Source organism: Heterocephalus glaber, unplaced genomic scaffold, assembly GCF_053883595.1.
Source record: "Heterocephalus glaber isolate CG9 unplaced genomic scaffold, H.glaber_assembly_v1.0 deba00001564, whole genome shotgun sequence".
NCBI lineage: Eukaryota > Metazoa > Chordata > Mammalia > Rodentia > Bathyergidae > Heterocephalus > Heterocephalus glaber.
The window spans coordinates 5,696,168-5,715,150 of record NW_028258351.1 but is presented as its reverse complement, the minus strand read 5'-3'; the positions used below and the strand labels follow the sequence as shown (position 1 = coordinate 5,715,150).

The 18,983-nt window shown below is 50.0% G+C and overlaps 1 long non-coding RNA gene across 1 annotated transcript in view; it reads right to left on the bottom strand.

Annotated features, from left to right (window-relative positions):
* Window positions 1–314: 314 nt before the first annotated feature.
* LOC147823802 (uncharacterized) overlaps window positions 315–18,983 on the bottom strand; it is a 62,083-nt gene continuing 43,414 nt past the window's right edge. The window contains exon 3 of the long non-coding RNA XR_015443161.1: window positions 315–2,429. This is a non-coding gene — a long non-coding RNA (uncharacterized LOC147823802). The remainder of the gene's footprint in view (window positions 2,430–18,983) is intronic.

The window sequence follows — 18,983 nt, the reverse complement described above, 5'->3', positions numbered from 1 at the left end:
GGTACCACTGGCCCACAGCACCCCAGCTGGGCACCCATCTACCCACAGCCCAGAGCTTGCAGCCTCAGCTCCCACCTCCATCTCTCCTGCAGTCTGAAGACCCCGCTCAGCCAGAGGCCCATTAAGTTGATTAAGAGGCGCATTCTGGAAAGAAGGAACCATATTTCAGCCCCTAGAGGACCCTCTGCCTCCTCCACCCCCTTCCCTTGCCTCCTTAACGTCCCGCTTCTCCTTTCTATTCTGATCTCCCAGGACCTGCCCCGGCCCTGTCGCCTCCCCTCTAACCCCTAGGTTCTAGGGTACAGAGGGGTTGTCTGCAGGGCAACAGCGACAGAGGCCAGACTGACATTTGAGATGTGTGGTTGGAGAAGTAAACAGGAAACTCACATCAAACATGGAATTTAATCCTCTCAGCAGCCCTTCCGGGGAATTATTACCCCCACTTTTTATAGGTGAGAAGGGAGAGGTGAAGTAATTTGTCCAAAGTCACAGAACTTAGAGACAAAAGCTCAGCCATCCTCAAGGCAAGCCCCATGCTTCCTCTGCTCCCAGAGACACCTCTGCCAATGCTCCACCACCTTTTCTGGCTTCTCCACCCCTCCTCACTGACCACCCAGCTCAGTGGCCCAAATTTCAACTCAGAGATGAAATGGGTCAGAACCACTGGAAAGCTGGTTAAAAACACATACCTGAGCCTGGGATAGGGCCTGGGAGTTATATTTTAACAACTTCCCTTATGGGTCAGATTTGCAGATAGGTTTAGGAACCGCTTTATTAGCTGAGATCTGTTATTTCACAAATTGGAAAACTGAGGCCCAGAGAAGGTATGTGATTCAGCCAAGGTCACATATCAAAAGTCTGAAGTAGGACCTAAGCCCCAGCTCCCTTTCCTCTTGAAAGCCCATCAGTAGATGACAGCCAGGCCCCAGGGCTTCTCTATCACCTGCTCCCAGCTTCACCCCATCCCACTTCCCACCAGCTAGGTAGTGCATTGTGCAGGAAAGCAGTGCCCTAAGACCCCACACCCCTTCCTCCTGGGCCTGGCATGGATATCAACTTTCTTCCATCTGTAACTTGGGTCTCTGAAATGTGCCCTTTCTACTTCCTGGAGGGAGCCAAGAGCCCAAGGGGAATGGAAACATGCCAAATGCAAGGAATGACTGGCTAGTTCCTTTGATCCCACTGGAAATGGGTCCCCAGGTAAGAAGACACCAAGCCACCCCCAAAGCTGTGGGTTTCATGCTCAGTTGTCCAAAGTAAGACCTCAGGGCTGCACCCTTGTAGGTGGGACCTTGAGATCCAGGGAATCCACTTCTCCTTGACAAGTCCATCATACCTTCCTTGAGCCGCTGATCCTCTCTGGATGGAGGAAACAAACCAATGGGACAACCAGCCCACTCTGCCCTTTGCTTGAGCACTGAAGGTCTTGCATCCTGGGAAAACCTTCTGTTGCAGGCAAACCAGAACAGGGCCCGCCCTGGACAATGATCAACCTACTCAAGGTCACAGCAGGTTCCTGACCTAACTTATTTCCACACCTACCAGGAATTTTTCTCCTTTCCATGGTGAGGAGGTATAGGTAGTGGTGCCCAGGCCAGTGAAATACTAATGACAATCAACAACAACAATACTAATACAATCTTTCTTCAATGCCAAAATGCCATTGATTTTAAGTTCCAGTCAAGTTGACAGTTTATCAGAGGCAAAATGGAAGCTACATTCCATTATCTCTGAGATGCATTGTAATTCCGGAATTAAAAGGAGGGAAAGAAATAATGGAAGTCTTCAAACTGAGGAAGCATGATAGGGACAATCACACTGATAGCATAAGCAGCAGCTTTGTCTGTCCACAAGGTACCACCGGGTACGACAGATGTTGCTGTTACCTCCACTGCAGTGATGCAGAAATGGAGACCGGGCAGAGGGCATATGGCCTCCCAGGCCCTCCCAGATAAACTCCAGGGTAGGTCTCTCTCTCTCCCTAGGGCTCCTCTCAGGCTCCCAGGAGCAGACCTCCAGAAGGCCAGCAGAGGAGGGTGGAGCTAGGTCCCCTTCTGGGACTAACAGCATTAGCTCCAGCTGTGTAATACCAGTGGCCTCGTAATTTATGTAGCGGTTTTCATTACTTCCCTTCTCCAAAGGCTTGTTCAATAAATTTCCATTTTATGAATTTCAAAGTGCTTTGTGAAGCTCAGAGGTCCAACTAGCTCAGACTGCAATGAGAGAAGACTGGAAAGAGGGTGGGGGCCTCTCCAAGTCCCCAGCTCCAGGGCCAGACAGCTTGCTTACATGGGGTGTGGGGAAGCCCACAGGTTTGCAGGCAGCCGCTGGGCTCAGGGTCTGGTCTCCTTGACTTCCTGGCTCTTCGAGCTGGAGCTCACCGTCGGCAACTGTACGTGTGGGGGCGGTCAGATCTCCCTCTCGGGTGGCTGCAAGGAGTGAATGAGATAATAAGAGTACAAGAGCTGCTTGCTGCTGTTAGAACACACGTTATTTCTCTTCCTCGCTTGTAACCTGTTCTCTCTGCTCTGATCAGGTAGTCAGTGGCCACCTCCTCCTGGGAGCCTGCAAGATTAGCCTCACCCCAGGCCTCCTCTGCCTCTGTTCTTGATACCCACCCCACCCCACCAATAGAAAGTATATTCATATTTGCAGAGATGGAAAATCTCCAGGATATATTGTGAAGTTTTAAAAAGCAAGATGCACTTCAAAATAGCTAAGAGAGTGTCAAATGTCTTGTGACCAAAAAAATAATGAGTGAGGTGATAGATATGTTAATTAGGTTGCTTTAATCATCCCCTATTGGATATATATATATCAAAGCATCACACTGTACCCAGTAAATGTATACAATTATGACTTGTCAATTCAAAATAATATTCATAAAGAAGAATACAGCAAGATGAAAACCAATTTGTAGAATATAATTCCAATTTAATTCTACATATTACATATTTGAATACATATAGAGAGAGAGAGAGATCTGTATAAACAGGAAAAAAATCAGTACACAAATTTCACAAACTGCCAACAGCTTTTAACCTCTGAGAATAGGACTTTACTAGCAAGGAGGGACAATTTTAATTTATTTTTGTGTAATCTAATATAATGGGATTGGGGGTGATTTTTACTTTGCAGTGGATATTTTTGATATATTTTTAGAGTTTAAAAAGTAGATAAAAGATGACTGCTTTCCTGCAGAATATGAAATCACCTGCCCTCACTGTTTCAGAAAACATGGAACCAGAGGTTAGATGCTAACTTAGGGATAGCAAGGACACTTTAAAGCCAAAAAGGTTGAAGGGATTTTCACCCTCAGGTGAACCAGACTCTGGGCTCTGTCTCCTCCCTCCATGTTCATCTCCAGTCTCTACCTCTCCACCCCCATCTAAAAGACTAACCCTGTCCTCCAAGCAGGGCTCTGGCAAGTTTGCGTGCCAGAAGACCTGACCTGTCTAGGGACCCCGAGTCTCTCTTGGTGGAGAACAGAGTTAGGATTGGAGCTGCAAGCTCACCATCTTGGAGATGCCCGGGACCCACTATGGTCACCATGGCAACACAACTACAGCACCAGGGGGTGCTGCCCAGGAAACAGGTTGCCTGGAAACCAGGCTGAGGCTGGGCAGGGTCTGACCAGAGAGAATCCCCTCTCTTTTTTCTGAGGAAGAGGGAAAACAGGAGTTACTGGGCATGAAAAAAACCACGAATCAGTGGAGGTGGGGGTCAAGCCCTGGCCTCAGTCTCCCACTAAGTGAGACACAGCAGCAGATGGACGATTTCTTAGCACCTGTCTGGGCCTAGCAGTCAGGGCTGGACAAGGGCAGGCCCAGAGCCTGGCTAAGACCTGGGAGCAGCCAGCTTCATTCTGTGATGAGTGTTGGAAATCTCTCCGTGCCTCAATTTCCTCGTCTATATAAAAGAAGGATAATTGAAGCACCAACCTCCTCTGGCAATTGTGATGCATAAATACAATTCTTCAGACAGAGTGTAAACTCTCAGTGTTTGTCAGCTATTGTTATCACAGTGCCTGGCACATAGTAAATACTCAACAAGTATATGTGATTATTATTAATTCTCCTTTCTCCTAGCAAGTTCCAGACAGCCTGCCCTTCACTGACCCATCGATAATTATTTGTTAAGTACCTATATTCTACCAACCTTTGTTCCAGGCTCTGGAAATACAAAGATTAAATTTTTAAAATTCTTCCTTGTGGGACTCCCAGTCTATGGGGGTTGTCAAACCCCAATAAGGGGCACTTAGTGACATTGTGTGATTTGTACTGGGAAGTGGCAAAGGCAGATGCAGGGGAACAGGTAGAGAAGGTTGTCCTGAGGCAGTAACATCTGAGCTCTGGTGTGAATAAGAAACTGGCGGGGGGAGAGGGACCGTTCCAGGCAGGGAAAAGCATATGCAAAGGCACAGAGGCAAATGTGACAAGTCAAGTTGTTGATGGCAGGATGGCTAGTCCCAAGGTGCAGCTGGAATGGGAATGGGAAAGAGGCAGTAGAGAGAACAAGACTGGAGAGCCAGGCATGAGGCAGACAGCATGAGGTCATGGGGATGGGAGAACCCTGGGGCCTCAGTAGGGGAAGGACAGGAGGACACATGGAGAGGACAAGGGCAGAGACAAGGAGAGCAAGATGGGCACTGGGTCAGACAAGGCCCCAGGGAGAGGGGTAGGGACCAGAAGCCTCCCCTCACTCCCCATTGCTCCACCCTGTGCTCAGAAATGGCCAACCCTGGCTCCAGCCCTCTCCCTTGGGGAGCAAGGTACGTTCTGAAGAAACAGCCAATCCCCCAGAGGCTCTCGTGGCCAATCCCCAAGGGGACTCCCCATCAATCCAAGCAAATACAGCATCCCTGGAATGAGTGCTGTGGCTGCCAAGAGAATGCCTTTGCAGCAGGCAGTGCCCAGAAGGACGTGCACCAGCCCACATGCTGGCTTTAAGAACCCATGCACACACCACACCGCCACAGATACCAGTATCTGTAAGGGTGTCAGGGGCTCAGGCATGGAAGAGGAGCTGGAGCTCTTGGCAAGCCTGCATCCACCTAGGAGGGAGTTAGACCAGCTTTCCCAGCCCCTTTCTTTGGAGGCAAGGAGCGCTCCATAGCCAGAGCTGCCATGCACCGGAAAGTTGGAAGCAAAGGGTTCTGCAGGCCAGTGACACCGCCTTCCCTGGTTGTTCAGACCAGGAAGCATCTGATGAGGCTGTCACAGGTAAAGAGCAGCAAAAAAAAGTGTCTTATGCAAGGCTGAGTAATGAGCGAGGGTCATCCAGGGGCCTGGGGGCCAGGTGTGAGGCCAGCGCTCTGCCTCAGCTGCCTGAAGAACCAATAGGCAGCATCTATAGCTCGAGCCGTGGTGGAATCCAGCTCACCTGACCCGCCCTACCTGCAGCTGGACCGGGCACTACTCCTGCTTGTTTCTTTTCTTTTTAAAAATCTTTTTTCTTTTAACCTAAACTTGAGCTCTGTTTGGTTTTAAAAAATGAAGCGAGGTTCCAAAGAGCAGGAGGGACAGGATGAAACTCGGTGTCAGGAGCAAGGCTTAGCCATGCCTGGTTCTCCGTACAGGTTTTACCTTTTTCATCTGGTCTCAAAATAGAAGGGGTTTTGGAATAAAGTCCTAGGAAAAACCACCATGAAACTGGAAGGTTAAGGGAAGATAAAATTAGGGATTAGGGACACAGGGGCCCTGGTTTACGTCCCTAGGCCAGCGAGCATCCTTTTCTAATACAGCCCACTGGAGCCTGACAAGGTTTGGTGTGTTTGTCCCTGTCCCACCTGCAGCCCAGAGGAATGCAGGAAGGGAGGGAGGAAAAGAGAGGACTCTTCCCCCTCGGCTGGGAGGTCCTGAAGGACAGGACCCATAGCATCAAACACAATCAGCTACATTTCATCCAACTTTGGTAAATACATCACAATGGAAGAAAAAAGGAAGCATTTTTTAAATACACAAGAACCAGGCTCTCCGCTAGGAGAATAAACACATTTTTCCTCATTTAATCTATATTTCAACATGCTCAGAGAACTGTGCTGGTCTCTATCTGACAGAGGAAGATACTAAAGTCCGTAAAGGTTAAACTGACATCTCCCGAAGTCACACAGCTGATGGGTGGCAGAGTTGGGATCCATACTCGGGGCAGGTTGGCCCTGAAGCCTGTATTCATTCCTCTTATACCACCCCTTCATGTGAGGGAACTTCATGGAAAAGAGCCCCGAGCTCTGGCAGCAGAGCCTACTGGGGCAGCCCCTCACAGGGCCCATCCCCTGCTTGTTCCGATCTGCACCTGCAGCCCAGTCTTCTCTCCAGCCTGGTTCCTGGAACAGCCTCTGAGTCAGCGTCTCATTCACAGCATTTGTGAATAAACGTTTACAAGGAACTAGAACTTTCCAAAGACTTTTTCCTCCAACTCTGACCTTTAGGGCCTGCTTGTAAAGGGCACCACATCTGGGGTGTCTCCTGGTGGCTGGGCTCGCATTAGAAAGACAGGAAAGGAGACAAAGTCCTGAGAGGCTGAGGACAATGTGACTCCACATCCTCTTGTCATCCTGAGGTCAGCGTGTGGGCCCCTAAGTGAGGCCCGCTGGAGAGAGGAGAGGGAACCAATACCTACTGGGAAACACACAAGGACAAGCGCCTCTTGTGTCCTTTCATATGGAGGGCCACATTTAATCCTCATGGTCCGGTCAAAAGGTACTTTTGTCCCCATTTTATAGAATGCAAACACAATCTGGAAGCAGCAAAAACAGGATTTGAATCCAAGTCATCTGGCCCTTCCAGGTCATGCAGCAGGCAGTGCCAGGGGGATGTGCACTAGCCCCCCACTGTCTTTCTGCCACATCCACAGCCTGAGAGCTGCATGTCCCTTGGGGGATGTGCCAGCAGCCAAATGGACAATGCCTCTGTGCCCATCTGGGGAAACCCATGGCCTCCTAGCAACTACTCAGCAGACTGGGAAGTGGCCACCAGCTACAGCCAAAACCCCACCACTTCCTGGATCCCTCCATCCTCATGGGAAATCTGCATCATGGGAGTCACAACTTCCTGTACCCTTTCAACCCAGGGACTTCAGAGCTCTAGGAAAGAGCTCTGATGTCTGCATTGTGGACCCTCTCAGCCAACCCTCTCTGCATTTGGCACATGGCAGAACTGGGGTGCAGAGAAGACCAGGGCACAGCCAAGACATCAGCCATGGGAGTCAGAGACAAGGGCATGCCCACTGCCCACCCTGCCCTGAGGGCACTCCCTCCTCACAGACGCCAGGCCACTGAAGAGGTTCAGGCCCTTGATCCAGGACCAGTGGGTAACAGAACAGATGAGTGAATGTCCTCCTGGTCCAGTAGGTATTTGTTTCTCAGGGTTTGTGGGCAGTCAGACTCAACAGCACATAGGAAGGATGTAGCCCCAGGGATGTAGTAGGTTTGTTACAGTAATGAAAAGCTTAGTGCATTCTGAGCATTCTGCACACCATCTCAGGCAACCCTCCGCTAAGTGAGAGATCTGCATGGTCATCATTGTACTATTGACAATGAGATGCTGTGGTCACAGCCAGAGAGCAGCATGGCCAGGGTCCAAATTTCTTGGGCCAGTGACCTCTAGGCCCCCATCCACTAGAGCTCCCTCCCCACACCTCCCCAAGATGGGCCAGATTTGGTGAGGATCGAGGTGTAGCTCCCTCACAAACCAGGTGCCTGGGAGCTGCAAAGAGGCTGCACCAGGAGCAGGCTGGAGCTGGAGCTGTCAGCTTCCCATGTGCGTGGGTTTGATGCCTGCCGCAAGTTTCCGCTCCCATTCAGGGTGGTGATTGAAGGCACTGGAGGGGAACCGTGCATCTTCCAGGATCATGATGATGATTTGCTGGATAATGACTCTATGTCTATTCTTAAGCAGGGGGCTGCACCAGGTGCTCCCTCCTACAGTGACCTCAGTCCTCCAGGGAGGCTGCTTTCCACCAGCACCCTTCTGAGTCACGGGAAACTTCTGCTTAGGCTTCGTGTGTGCACAGCTGGTGGGCAGGGGCTCAGCCTCCTGCATCACAGCTGGAACTCCCAGGTGAGTGAGCTGCCTGGAGAGCCCTCGGCTCACTCAGATTCTGCTGTATTTGTGTCAATTGTCCAAGGCAGGGAGTTCTCAAGTTCCAGTTGTAATAGGAAGGATGCATGTGCTAGGCAGCTCAGGACAACCATGCTGAGTTGCCATAGGGAGTTACTGTCCATACCTGGTCTAAAGGATGAAGCTCTGTCACCGAGACATCCTGCAGATCACTCTCACCCTGCTGCTCAGACGTCCTACAAGCCAGGTAGTCCCTTCTTCTTGCCTTGGCCACTTCAGCTTCCTTGACTATAAAGAAGGCCCTTCTCTTTCCCCCATAAAGTGCCTTCTCCATTAGTAGGAGCACCGAGTCCAAGGTTGTGTCTCCAACTACACACACATGCCTCATTCCCCATAGCCACACTGCTTTGCCTTTATTCTTCCACAGCCTTGTTCTCTAACCCAGACCCCACCTCCCTTCCCCCACTCCCTGGAGCACCAGGCTGGAAAGCAGATGCTCAAGCTGAGCACATGGGGAACAGGGGAGGGTGGCATAGAGATGCCCAGACCTGCTGAGGCTCTAAAAGCCACTTAAGCCTCAGCAGAGCCACCTGCACCCCAGCATCCTTGGGCCAAGCTGGGCAAGCAGGGAGGCAGGCCTGCAGGTGCCCCTGTCATCCGGCTACTAGATGCTCCTGTCAGAAGAAGGACTCCAGGCCACCTTTCCTTCCCATAGACAGGACCTAAGGCAAGACTAGGGCAGTGGGGACAGCAGCAGCTTGGGGCTCAGGAGAGGGGAGGCAGAGGGGCTGGAAAGAGGGGCCAAGGTGTGTTCCTATGTCTTTTGCAAATTTTCTACTCTCTGTTTGGGAAGTGGGCTTGACAGTCCTGCTCCTGGTGCTGGCTGCTTGCAGATCCATGCAGACAGCCATGCCTCCTTTCAGTGCTACTCGCCCTTCACATGAGATTTGGAAACTATTGGTTTGCCCAGAGATGACTCTGGAGGTGGCTGGGGAGGTAGAGGTTGAGGAAGTTATGGGGAAGCTAAAACCACTTGCCAAAAGTCTTGGCTGGGGTAGTCACCTTCCCTTACCTCTTAAAGGATGAGCTTGGTGAGTCCAACTCAGAGATCTACCAGGGCTTTCCCCATCCCTTCTATGGGAGATGGTCTTCCAGAAGCTCGCACACAGTGAGTCCTGAATGCTCCAGTAATCTGAGCAATGGAGAGGCAGTTGAGAGCAACGGGGCCCTGGGAGCCCAGTCTGCAGAGACTAAATTGCCAGAGGGTGTGCAAGCCTGTGTACTCCTTAGCAGAACATGAGTCTCCTGGCTTCAAAGAAAAAAGGCTTAAAAAGACTTGGGCACCAAGAAACAAACATCAATGCTTCCTGCCCACTTCCAGCCAGATGTGCTCAGTGCAAATGAAGCTGAAATGTGCAGACTCAATTTCCCTTGAAATATACCTGTCAGCCCGGAAGGAAGATTAGAGAATAAAGGGCTCTCCTTGGCCTACCGCATCTGCCCCCTCCCAAGCACCCAATCCCACCCCTTCCCCAGCCTTCCCTTCCTCTACCAAAATCTCTGTACCTTTAGGTTGAGTTGGCTCCAGCTCTGGAGAAGGAGGATGCTCCTCTGGAGAAGGTTGGGTTGAGGGGAGAAGGGTGGGCAGAGTGACTTTATTAGTGGCTCTGCTAAAGAAAGTGAACTGAGCTAGCTGTAATGGAGCATCCCTGTAATCTCAGCATTCTGAGAGACTGAGGCAGGAGGATGGTCAAATTGGAGCAATTTAGCAATTTAGCAAGATCCTGCCTCAAACTAAATTTTTTTTTAAGTATGGAGAGAGAAAAACAGACAGAGAGATAGAGACAGAGAGAGAGAGAGAGGGAGAGGGAGAGGGAGAGAGGGAGAGGGAAAGAGAGAGAGAGCGCTTTACTTCTTTCTTCCTGGGGCAATTGGATCTCCAATGATTTAAAGAGGACACAGGGCTGCCCTGTCCCAGGGATGCCCAAGTCTGATAAGTGCCCAGTCCCTGCACCAGGAGATCTCAGTCCAATGTGGGAGTCACGACCTGCCTGGGGAGAGTGGGTTCCCCAGTATAGTAGAGCAGAGAAACATAACTCCTCCTCACTAGGAGCCCTCAGTCTGATAGAAGAGACAACCCTGCTTCAGAGGAGTACCTGATCTGATGGGAGCAGTGTCCATGCCCAGTATCCCTCAGCCTGATAGTCAGTTAGCTCTGCCAACATCTAGTAAGCCATCAGAGCTCTACCGGTCCTGCAGAGTCCCAGGATTGGCCTGTAGCAGATTTGCCATATGCAACCACAGCTGCCTGGCATCTGCACCCCAGTTGCTCTCCTTGTCTGCTGCCTGCCATCCCAAGGATCTGCACCTCTCCCTCTACTCACACTTACTCCCATTTGCTGATGCCCAGCCCGGATTGTCCTGACCACCTCCACCAGTTATCCATTGTTCATCTGTATTCAACCCCGGGCTAAGAGGTTAACACCATGCACCCTGGCAAGAGCGCTGAAGCCAAGAGCCAGTGAGTGCTTCCCATTCACCAGGCATATTCGAGGTGCTGGGGTGAGACCCGTAAGATACTGTCTTGACCCTAGAGGATTCCTCATCCCAAACACATGGCTGTCATACACTTGGAGCCCTGCTGGACTCCCTGATGGGCACAGAGGAGGGAGTGATTAATCCCCTCTGGAATAGGGGAGTGGAGAGGCTTCTACCCCACAGGTAGAGACTTTGGCCCAGGTCTTGAAAAATGAGCAGGAATTTTCCAGGTGGCATGAACTGGGCATTCCAGTGAGTAGATTTCCACTCCTGCCTCTCACAGAGGACTCGGTAAAACACAACCTGCACCCCCCGGAGTTCTGGAGCCTTAGGTTGGGATAGGACCAGGCAGTGCTAATGCTACATGTTGGCTCGTGGACTATGCCTTTGAGAGTCATAGCTGTAAAGAGTCATAGCAAATTGGACTATTACTCCCAATTCTTTACTTTCTTCTAGTAACAGTATTGCATATCTGCTCCTTTTGCCATGTGACTTGCCTTCTGCCCTTAGAGGAGGTAGAGTATATTTTCCTATCCCACTGGGCTTGCTTTGTCCAATGAAGTGTCAGTGGACTTGGTGAGCAAAGGCTTTAAGTGTTCTTTTGTAGCTTAGCTGGGGCCCTTGGGATTCTGCCATCTGCCCCGGGAGCATGCACTTCCCGAGGTCAGGGGTCCCAGGATGAAATCCATAAGACACAGACCTGAAACAGCCTGCAACTTGAAACTGAGCTGCTCCAACTCTCCTGAAGCACCATCCATAAGAAAATTCAGTGTTTGTGGTCATGAGCCTTGGAGATTTGGAGGTTGTTTGTTATGCAGCACTACTGTAGCAAAATCCACCTTGATACAAAGGCTTTAGAGAATGGCTTAGTTGCTTCTCATCACTGGGACACCACACCTGACACCCACAGCTTTAAAGAAGAGAGTTTATTTGAGCTCACGTTTTCAGTCTATGGTTGGCTGTCTTCCGTGCAGGCAGAGCGTGGTGGAAGGGTCCAGCAGAGAAAAGCTGCTCATATCGTGGTGGCCAGGAATCAGAGTAAGGTAGGGAGCGGGGGATGGAGATCTACCCTGTCAGGTCACACCCCCAGTGACCCACCTCTTCCACCTCTTCTGACCAGGGCCCCCTTCTAACAGCACATTTAGCTCTGAATTCTTCCATGGATTAATCCACTAATGAGTACAGCACCCCCATGACCCAATCACCTTTAAAAGGCTCAACTTCTGCACACATGAGGCTTTGGGAGAACATTCAGCTCTAAAACATAACAGAGGACAGGCTAAGAAATTTAGAATTTTACAGGCAGAAGAATAATAACTAAATGTAGGGGAGATCTAACTGGGGGAGAATGAAGGCAAGGAAGCCAGGTGGGAGCTGGCACCAAATTTCAGATAAAATACCCATGGGGGTTTCAATGAGCAGAGAAAAGAGAGCAGAGAATGGGCTGGCGAGGCCCAGAAGTGTTGGCCCGCCACTCTGACGACCAACTGCCCAAGAGAGGAGTGGGGCAGGAGGCCACAATAATGGCCATGCTCTGCCCTGGAAGGCAGAGAAGCCATAGAGAGGCTCGTGAGAACAGGAGAGCCTTCCTTCCACTCCGTGATTCCCCACGAGGCCCATAGAAGCCAGAAAGCCAGTAAATACACAGCCCCCTCTGCTCGCTGTCAGCCCACACAGGCCTGCTCAGGTGTGCACCTGCGTGAGCACGGGGCCCACAGCCTCATCCAAGAGCTGCAGGTGACTTGCTGGCAGAGGAGCCCGAGGCACATCAATTTATGCCATTTTTCTCTGATCCATTTGGTTCTAAGTCAGCTGTAGACGAGCTTCGCCCACAACCGGCAGCCTTTTAATTTAATTGTGTGGTACTGGGGTGCTTTTCCCCCCTAGCAAATACATCCAAATTGTCACATTGTAAATAAACAGCCCTCCTCCCTCACTCGACACCCACCACTCACCATCTCTGATAAGTACGCACAGCTGCAACAGCTGGAGGGAGGAAGGCCTGCGAGTGCACCAGTCCCTGAGGGTACCGCAAGGATTGCAGAGAACCTGGCAGCAAGCCGGGCCCCTGGCGAGGATGCTGGGCCCCTCTGAGCCTCAGTTTTCTTTTATCTAAAAAATGAGTCTTATTGTGAATCAAAATAAATCCTAGATACAACTGTGCCTGTGAAGCGTAAAGCGTTTAATGGAGTATCATTGCACACCTCTAACAGGGCATTTACAGGTACAGAGTTGGGCTTTATTTTGGCTTTCTGGCTCACTGTGTGATCTTGGGAAAGTTACTGAGCCTCTCTGCCACCCTATTTTCTTATCTGTAAAATAGGACAAATAAGGATACCCGACAGACCACACTGTTACGAGATGTAAATGAGGTGCCTATAAAGGGTTTAGAAATGAGCAGGCCCAAGGCAAGGGCCTGATAAATGTCAGATTCATGTTACATCCAGAAGGAAATTAATTTGACAGACTTAGTGTCCCTCCAGATGACTCAGCTCCTGATTCCCAGGTTGTAGTCTATGGAGAGTGAGGAGCCAGGGCCACTGGAATTTCAGCTGACCATGGCAGGATTGAATCCAGAGCCTTCCACTGAGCTACATCCCCAGCCCATTTTAAAACCTTATGTATTTATTTTATTTTGAGACAGAGTCTCACTAAGTTGCTAAATTGCCCAGGTTCAGCATGAACTTGCAACCCTCCTACTTCAGCCTCCCAGAGTGCTGGGATTACAGACATGTGCCACCATGCCTGGCTCATAGCAAGGATTCCTTCAAGCTGAGTTTGCACTCTTTCCTCACTGTGAAATGGTTGCCCTGGCCCCTTCCACCATGTACATACACACAAATAATGAGGGGTGTGACATTACTACAGCAGGCACCTCACTGACATGGAATGGGTAAGGAAGAAGCTAACACACATGGCTACATTGTAAGAAAGGGAAACTGTCCCTCCTCCTGGGCTGAGGGGCCAACAGCATGAATGGAAGAGAGATTCACTGCTTCCAGAATATAAATGATTTGTTCCAACTATCCGAAGTACCGGAGTTGAACTGTGAAGAAAATAGACACATCCCTCCTTCCCTGGAAGATCAATTCTGTGTGCTGTGAAGGAAAATTCTGAGCTCTGGTGTGAGGAATCACAGGCATGCACTCCATCGTGTCAGGGAAGTCGTGTGATGCTTAGCAAGTCATTTACTAGTGCTCACCACCGCAGTCCCCTCCTCCGGGATGATGACTGCTGTCTGCCCGGCCATGTCACCGTGAGGACCAAATGAGACACCTGCTTCTTAGAGGTTGTGTGAATGCTTGTTTCTCAGTTCTGAGTTATTGCAGTTGTTTAAATCTGTGTGGCAGACACTGCTGGGTTTCCCCCTTCTTCCCTGCGTGATGGAACTTATGACCTGACTCGCCAGAGTCAATCAGATTTCCCAGCCTCCCTGGCACCTGGGCCCAGCCAGTGGTGTGTGGGAAGAAGTGACATCTGGCCCATGTTTCTGGGGAAGGTGACTGGCTGACCACCCAGCTCCATTGCTCTCTTTCTGCTTCCCGATGCTTGGGAGACACACCCAGTGGACCACTACTGAACCCTCTTGACCACACTAAGCAGGCAGCACCTAAGGTATGGGGAACAGCCAACACCCAAGGGATACCCTATTAGATTGCTGACCAGCCACCTGTAAATACGAGACAGAGAGACTCTGATCCTGTTCAAGGTCTGTTCCTTAAGGTCTGTGATACAACCACTGAACCTAGATCCCAGTGATAATGTACTCTGTAAATGATAATACTGTCCACCCTGGGTCATCTAACCTGCCTCACCTGCCACTGAAACTCTATTGTGAGGGTCTAAAAAGAACATGAGATTGAAGTTCTCCAAATACAATAAAGTGGTGTGCACAGGTGAGTAGCTTCAATGATTCCCAGGGCTCTGCCTGAGGGTAAGAATGGGCTGATGGACAGAAAGGATAAAGTTCTATGTTAATAATCTATTAGCCAAGGTTGATGAAGACAAAGTCTATGATGGCTCCAACATTCTTTGTTTGGAAGATGAGAAGGATAGGGATATAGTTGGTCACTTGGCATGACAGTTGAGCCAATCTGGTGAAGGGAGGGCCAGCATTGACCTGCAGGTAGCAATGTTCAGGATATGAGGGAGCTTCAGAGTCTATAGATGTAGATTTGAGGAGCTAAAGCACAGTCCTAGGCACGGGGATGAATAAAAGCCTTGGACAGGAGGTAGACATTCAACAATGCTCACATAAATGTATACCTATGCAATGTGGTAAGCACAGTAATGGATAAGAATAAGGCATTCTCTCTAAGTGAATGGAGGGGTATATATAAGAAGGGCCAGGGAGAGCTTCCATGATCTCATGATACTCAAACTGAGACCTAGATTGTGTGGCAGGTTTGCAGGTAAATGGTAGGTGGAAGATGGAGCCAAAAGCAATGCTAGCACAGAAAACAGCATGAGCAAAGGTCCTGTGCTAGTGAAGAATTTAGCAAGATTGAGCAGGTCCAATGGAAATCTGTTGTTCTCTTTGGGTGCCCAATAACAAAACTCCCATCCTGTGTTTTAAGAATCCCCTACTCTTTGTGCCAGGGCAAGCTTCCTACCATAAAACTGAACATACCTGCTAATCAGTCTGGCCTATCTTGCACTAAGAAGTAGGCACGTGACCGAGGCCTGATCACACAAGGTGTGCTGTGCCTTGCTTGTGTCACACAGCACCCTGCCTTACCACACAGGACACACGTGAAAGGATGGTGTGTCACTTAGAATTGTCGTCCCTAAGAGCCCTTAGAAAAACCTGTTTTGTTCTGTAGACTCCTCCGTTAGCCAGGCTTTAATCAGCACACAGCGCCCCCTGACCATCTGGAGCTCAGCTTTGTATCCTCAAACACAGGACCATCCCACTGTTTGTGGAAACCCCGCCCGGGCCTCAGGAGGTTCATGGTGGGCACAGCGCCTGTGCTCTGGTGTGGAACTGCACCTGGCTCTACAGAGCTCCCCTTGGCTTCACAGAACTCTGCTCCTGGCCGTGTTTTCGGAGTCTGATTCCCAGGGAGCATCTTGCTCTGTTATACAGAAAGCATCCTGCTTTGTTATACAGAAACTCACTCAGCTACACAGAATCCTTTTTCCTTAGAACTGGATTTAGTTGTGTCAAACCCCCAGTGAACCAATTGAGACCTGCACTCGCAGAATCCTGCTCTGCTGCAAGAAGCCTACTGGGCCTTAATGGCCCCACACACCAGAGAGAACTTGGCAGCATTCACCCAGTGCTATTTAGGTGGGACCCGGGACCCTGCTACCAGCCTAGCTGCTGCATGACAACCTATAGCTCTGTAGAATTGTATAAGCGGAGTCCAATTCTGCTAGGAGGTTCAGAATCCCAGTTTATTTTGCATTGCTGGGGGTCGAATCCAGGCCCTTTGCACTAAGCTTCCTCCCTACACCACCATTTTTATTTTGAGACAGAGTCTTGCTAAGTTGCTAAATTGCCCAGACTGAGCTCAAATGTGAGATCCTCCTGCCTCAGCCTTCCAGAGGGCTGAGATTATACAGGTAGATGTCACCACTCTCAATTTTTATATAGAACCCCAATTTTTATATAGATCCTGGAACTGATACACCAACTGGAAAGCTAGTGGGTTGCACAGAGCTTCTTTGTTTCCTAGAACCCTGTCCTGGTACACAGATTCTCTTTCTTCTACAAAAGCCAGCATCCCAACTGCATTTTCTCCAAGGAGCTGGCACCTGCATGAGCCTTTGTGAGGAGGGGAACAGAGGATGAATATTTCCTATGGCTCTTCCTCAGGTCATCCTTGCTTAAAGTGGGGCTCAAGTCCACAGAGGGGCTGAAACCCTCTTTGTTCTCCCCTGCTACCCACCAGGAAGAACTCAGGCTCGAGCTGCACAGAGTTAGGGATGGGCAGAGAGTGTGGTCAAGCCTCAGGAGGGGACAGGCGCCCACCTTGCTTCCCCTCAGTGCTGGCCCTGGTCGCAAGGGCACAAATCTACTTGGACAGAAATAATCAGCTGAATTAATTTAGCTTTAAATAGCAGCACTGAGAATGTTTCCACAAAATTTTCTCCGAGGAGAGCTAAGCAGAATTAATGATGGCACAATATCAGGGAGAAATGTTATTTATTACGGCCTAATCATTGCAGGGAGGGGGGAAGTCATCATATATAATAAAGTGGAAATCAGCCTGCCCTGCCCTGCTCAACCTGGGTGCTGAGGAAAGGGCCTGGGAGGCTGTGACTGGGGAGTCTTAGAGCCCAGTTTCCTGGGGACAGAGTCTGCTGGTCATCGTTGGGACTTGAGGGCCAGATCAGGTTTCCCAAACCCAACTCGGTCCTCATGAGATGCATCCACTCCTGTGCTTCCACTCCCATGCTGAGCACAGTGGAACCAAGTTCTCCTGGAAAAGAACCCATATCCCCTCCCTGCTTCCCCTCCTTAAGGCTCCTTCTTCATTTATTTGCGTTCTAGTGATATTTATTGAGCATCTGGACTAAGAGATGAGCCCTAGTCTATGTGCTGGGGAGAAAGCACCAGAAAGGCAGGTAACCAATAATGAGCAAGATGGCAGCTGGTGATCAGAATGTTAGGAAAGCAACGATGTAGCCCCCCAGCCTGATGGGAGAGGATAGCTGATTTAGATGTTCTGATTAAGGAAGACTGCTGGGAGAAAATGATGCTTGAGCTGAGACGTCAAGATTGAGAGGGAGTTGGTCCTGTGGAGGGGTGAGAGTCCAGGCCCAGGGTGCAGCAAGGGCAAAAACCTGGTGGGGGAAGAAGGCTGATGTGGCAGGGAAGAAAGGGATTGTAGCAGAGGCTAAATTTGTCCTTGTAAGAGCAGCAATTCTGTTACCAAGAGTGCAGGGAGCAGTCAAAGTCAGAGAACTCCCAAGGGGAGGATAAAATTGAAGGGAGATAGGGTGAAGGGCCACTTACTCTTAGCCCCTGCCCAACCTGAAGTCATCTTCCTTCGTGCTGTGACCTCTGGTGTCCACAGTATTGTGTGTGTCACTACAAGAGCTGCATGGCCCCGCCTAAAGATGTTCCTAGCTACTAATCAAGGCAAGATTCTAGCTTCCTGCAGGATGCATGCTATGTGCCAACTGCTGTTTCCTTAAGACAAGAAAAGAGAGGAATCGGTCTGGAGAAGCCTGTTTCCCAGGTGTTTGTACCAGCTCTACAGGGGATTCTGGGTCTTTGGTCAAAATGCAGCTTCTGCAATTGGAGTGGCCTGGGTTGAAGACCTTACTAACCACACATGCATAGGTGATACCAAACTGCCTTCAACTCCAGTTTCTTCATCTGGGATGTGTGTAAGAGCACCTACCTATGGAATTTTCTGGGGTGCTGAATGAAGGAGGAAGGTCTTCCATGATTCCTTGAGGCTCACTGAGGCACTTGTCACTCGGAACCGCCAGCTGTCAGTACTTGGGTCCAAGCTATGATGAGGGAGAATGAGATAGGCAGACCTTGATGTGTGACTGGATTGGGGGCCAGGACCTGGTTTCCTCATCTGCAAAGTGGAGTGATTACTCTCCCTTCAGTGAAGCGTGAGGATCTCATGAGATGATACCAGGAAAATACCTGACCCAGGTAGCTCAATTACATTGCTCGCCTGCTCTGTATTAGTCTGTTTGTGCTGCCGTAACAAAATACCACAGACAAGTGGCTTCAACAACAAGCACATATTCTTAACAGGAAGCCCAAGGCCAGGGTGCAGGCATGGTTGGGCTCCAGTGCAGACTTCCTTTCTGGCTGTGCTCCCACTGTGTGCTTACATGGCTTGCCCTCAGTGCATGTTGAGGAGAAGGGGAGTGAGAAAGGCAGAGATGGAGAGGAAGTGCTATGGTGGGCTTTATGAATGGTGATTGAATTATGGGGCTATATAGTTGCCTTGATATTGGGAGGCTGAGTTTGGCGGAGGCAATGAGGCACTAGTGGTGTGGCCTGGGAAAGTTTACCACCACCACCACTACCCCCGGTTCCTCCCTTCCTGTTCTCTCTTCTCTGCTTCCCTGCTGCCATGCCATAAGCGGCTCTCCTCAGCCCTCCTCCGCCACAGTCCTGTGTCATGCCATCCTTCCTTGAAGTCAGCCAACTATGGCTTGAAACTTCCACAAATTGAGCCACAATAAACCTCTCTTCCTTTAAGTTGTGGGTGTCAGGTATTGTGTCCCAGTGACAAGAAAAGTGACTAAGACCAGAAGGAAGGAAGGAGAAAGAGAGAGAAGTCTCTGCTGTCTCTTCTTACAAGGACGCTAACCCCATCAGGTGAGGGCCCCACCCTATGACATCACTTATCCTAAGAGCCCCACCTCCAAATACAGTCACTCTAGGCCTAGGGCTTCAACATATGCATT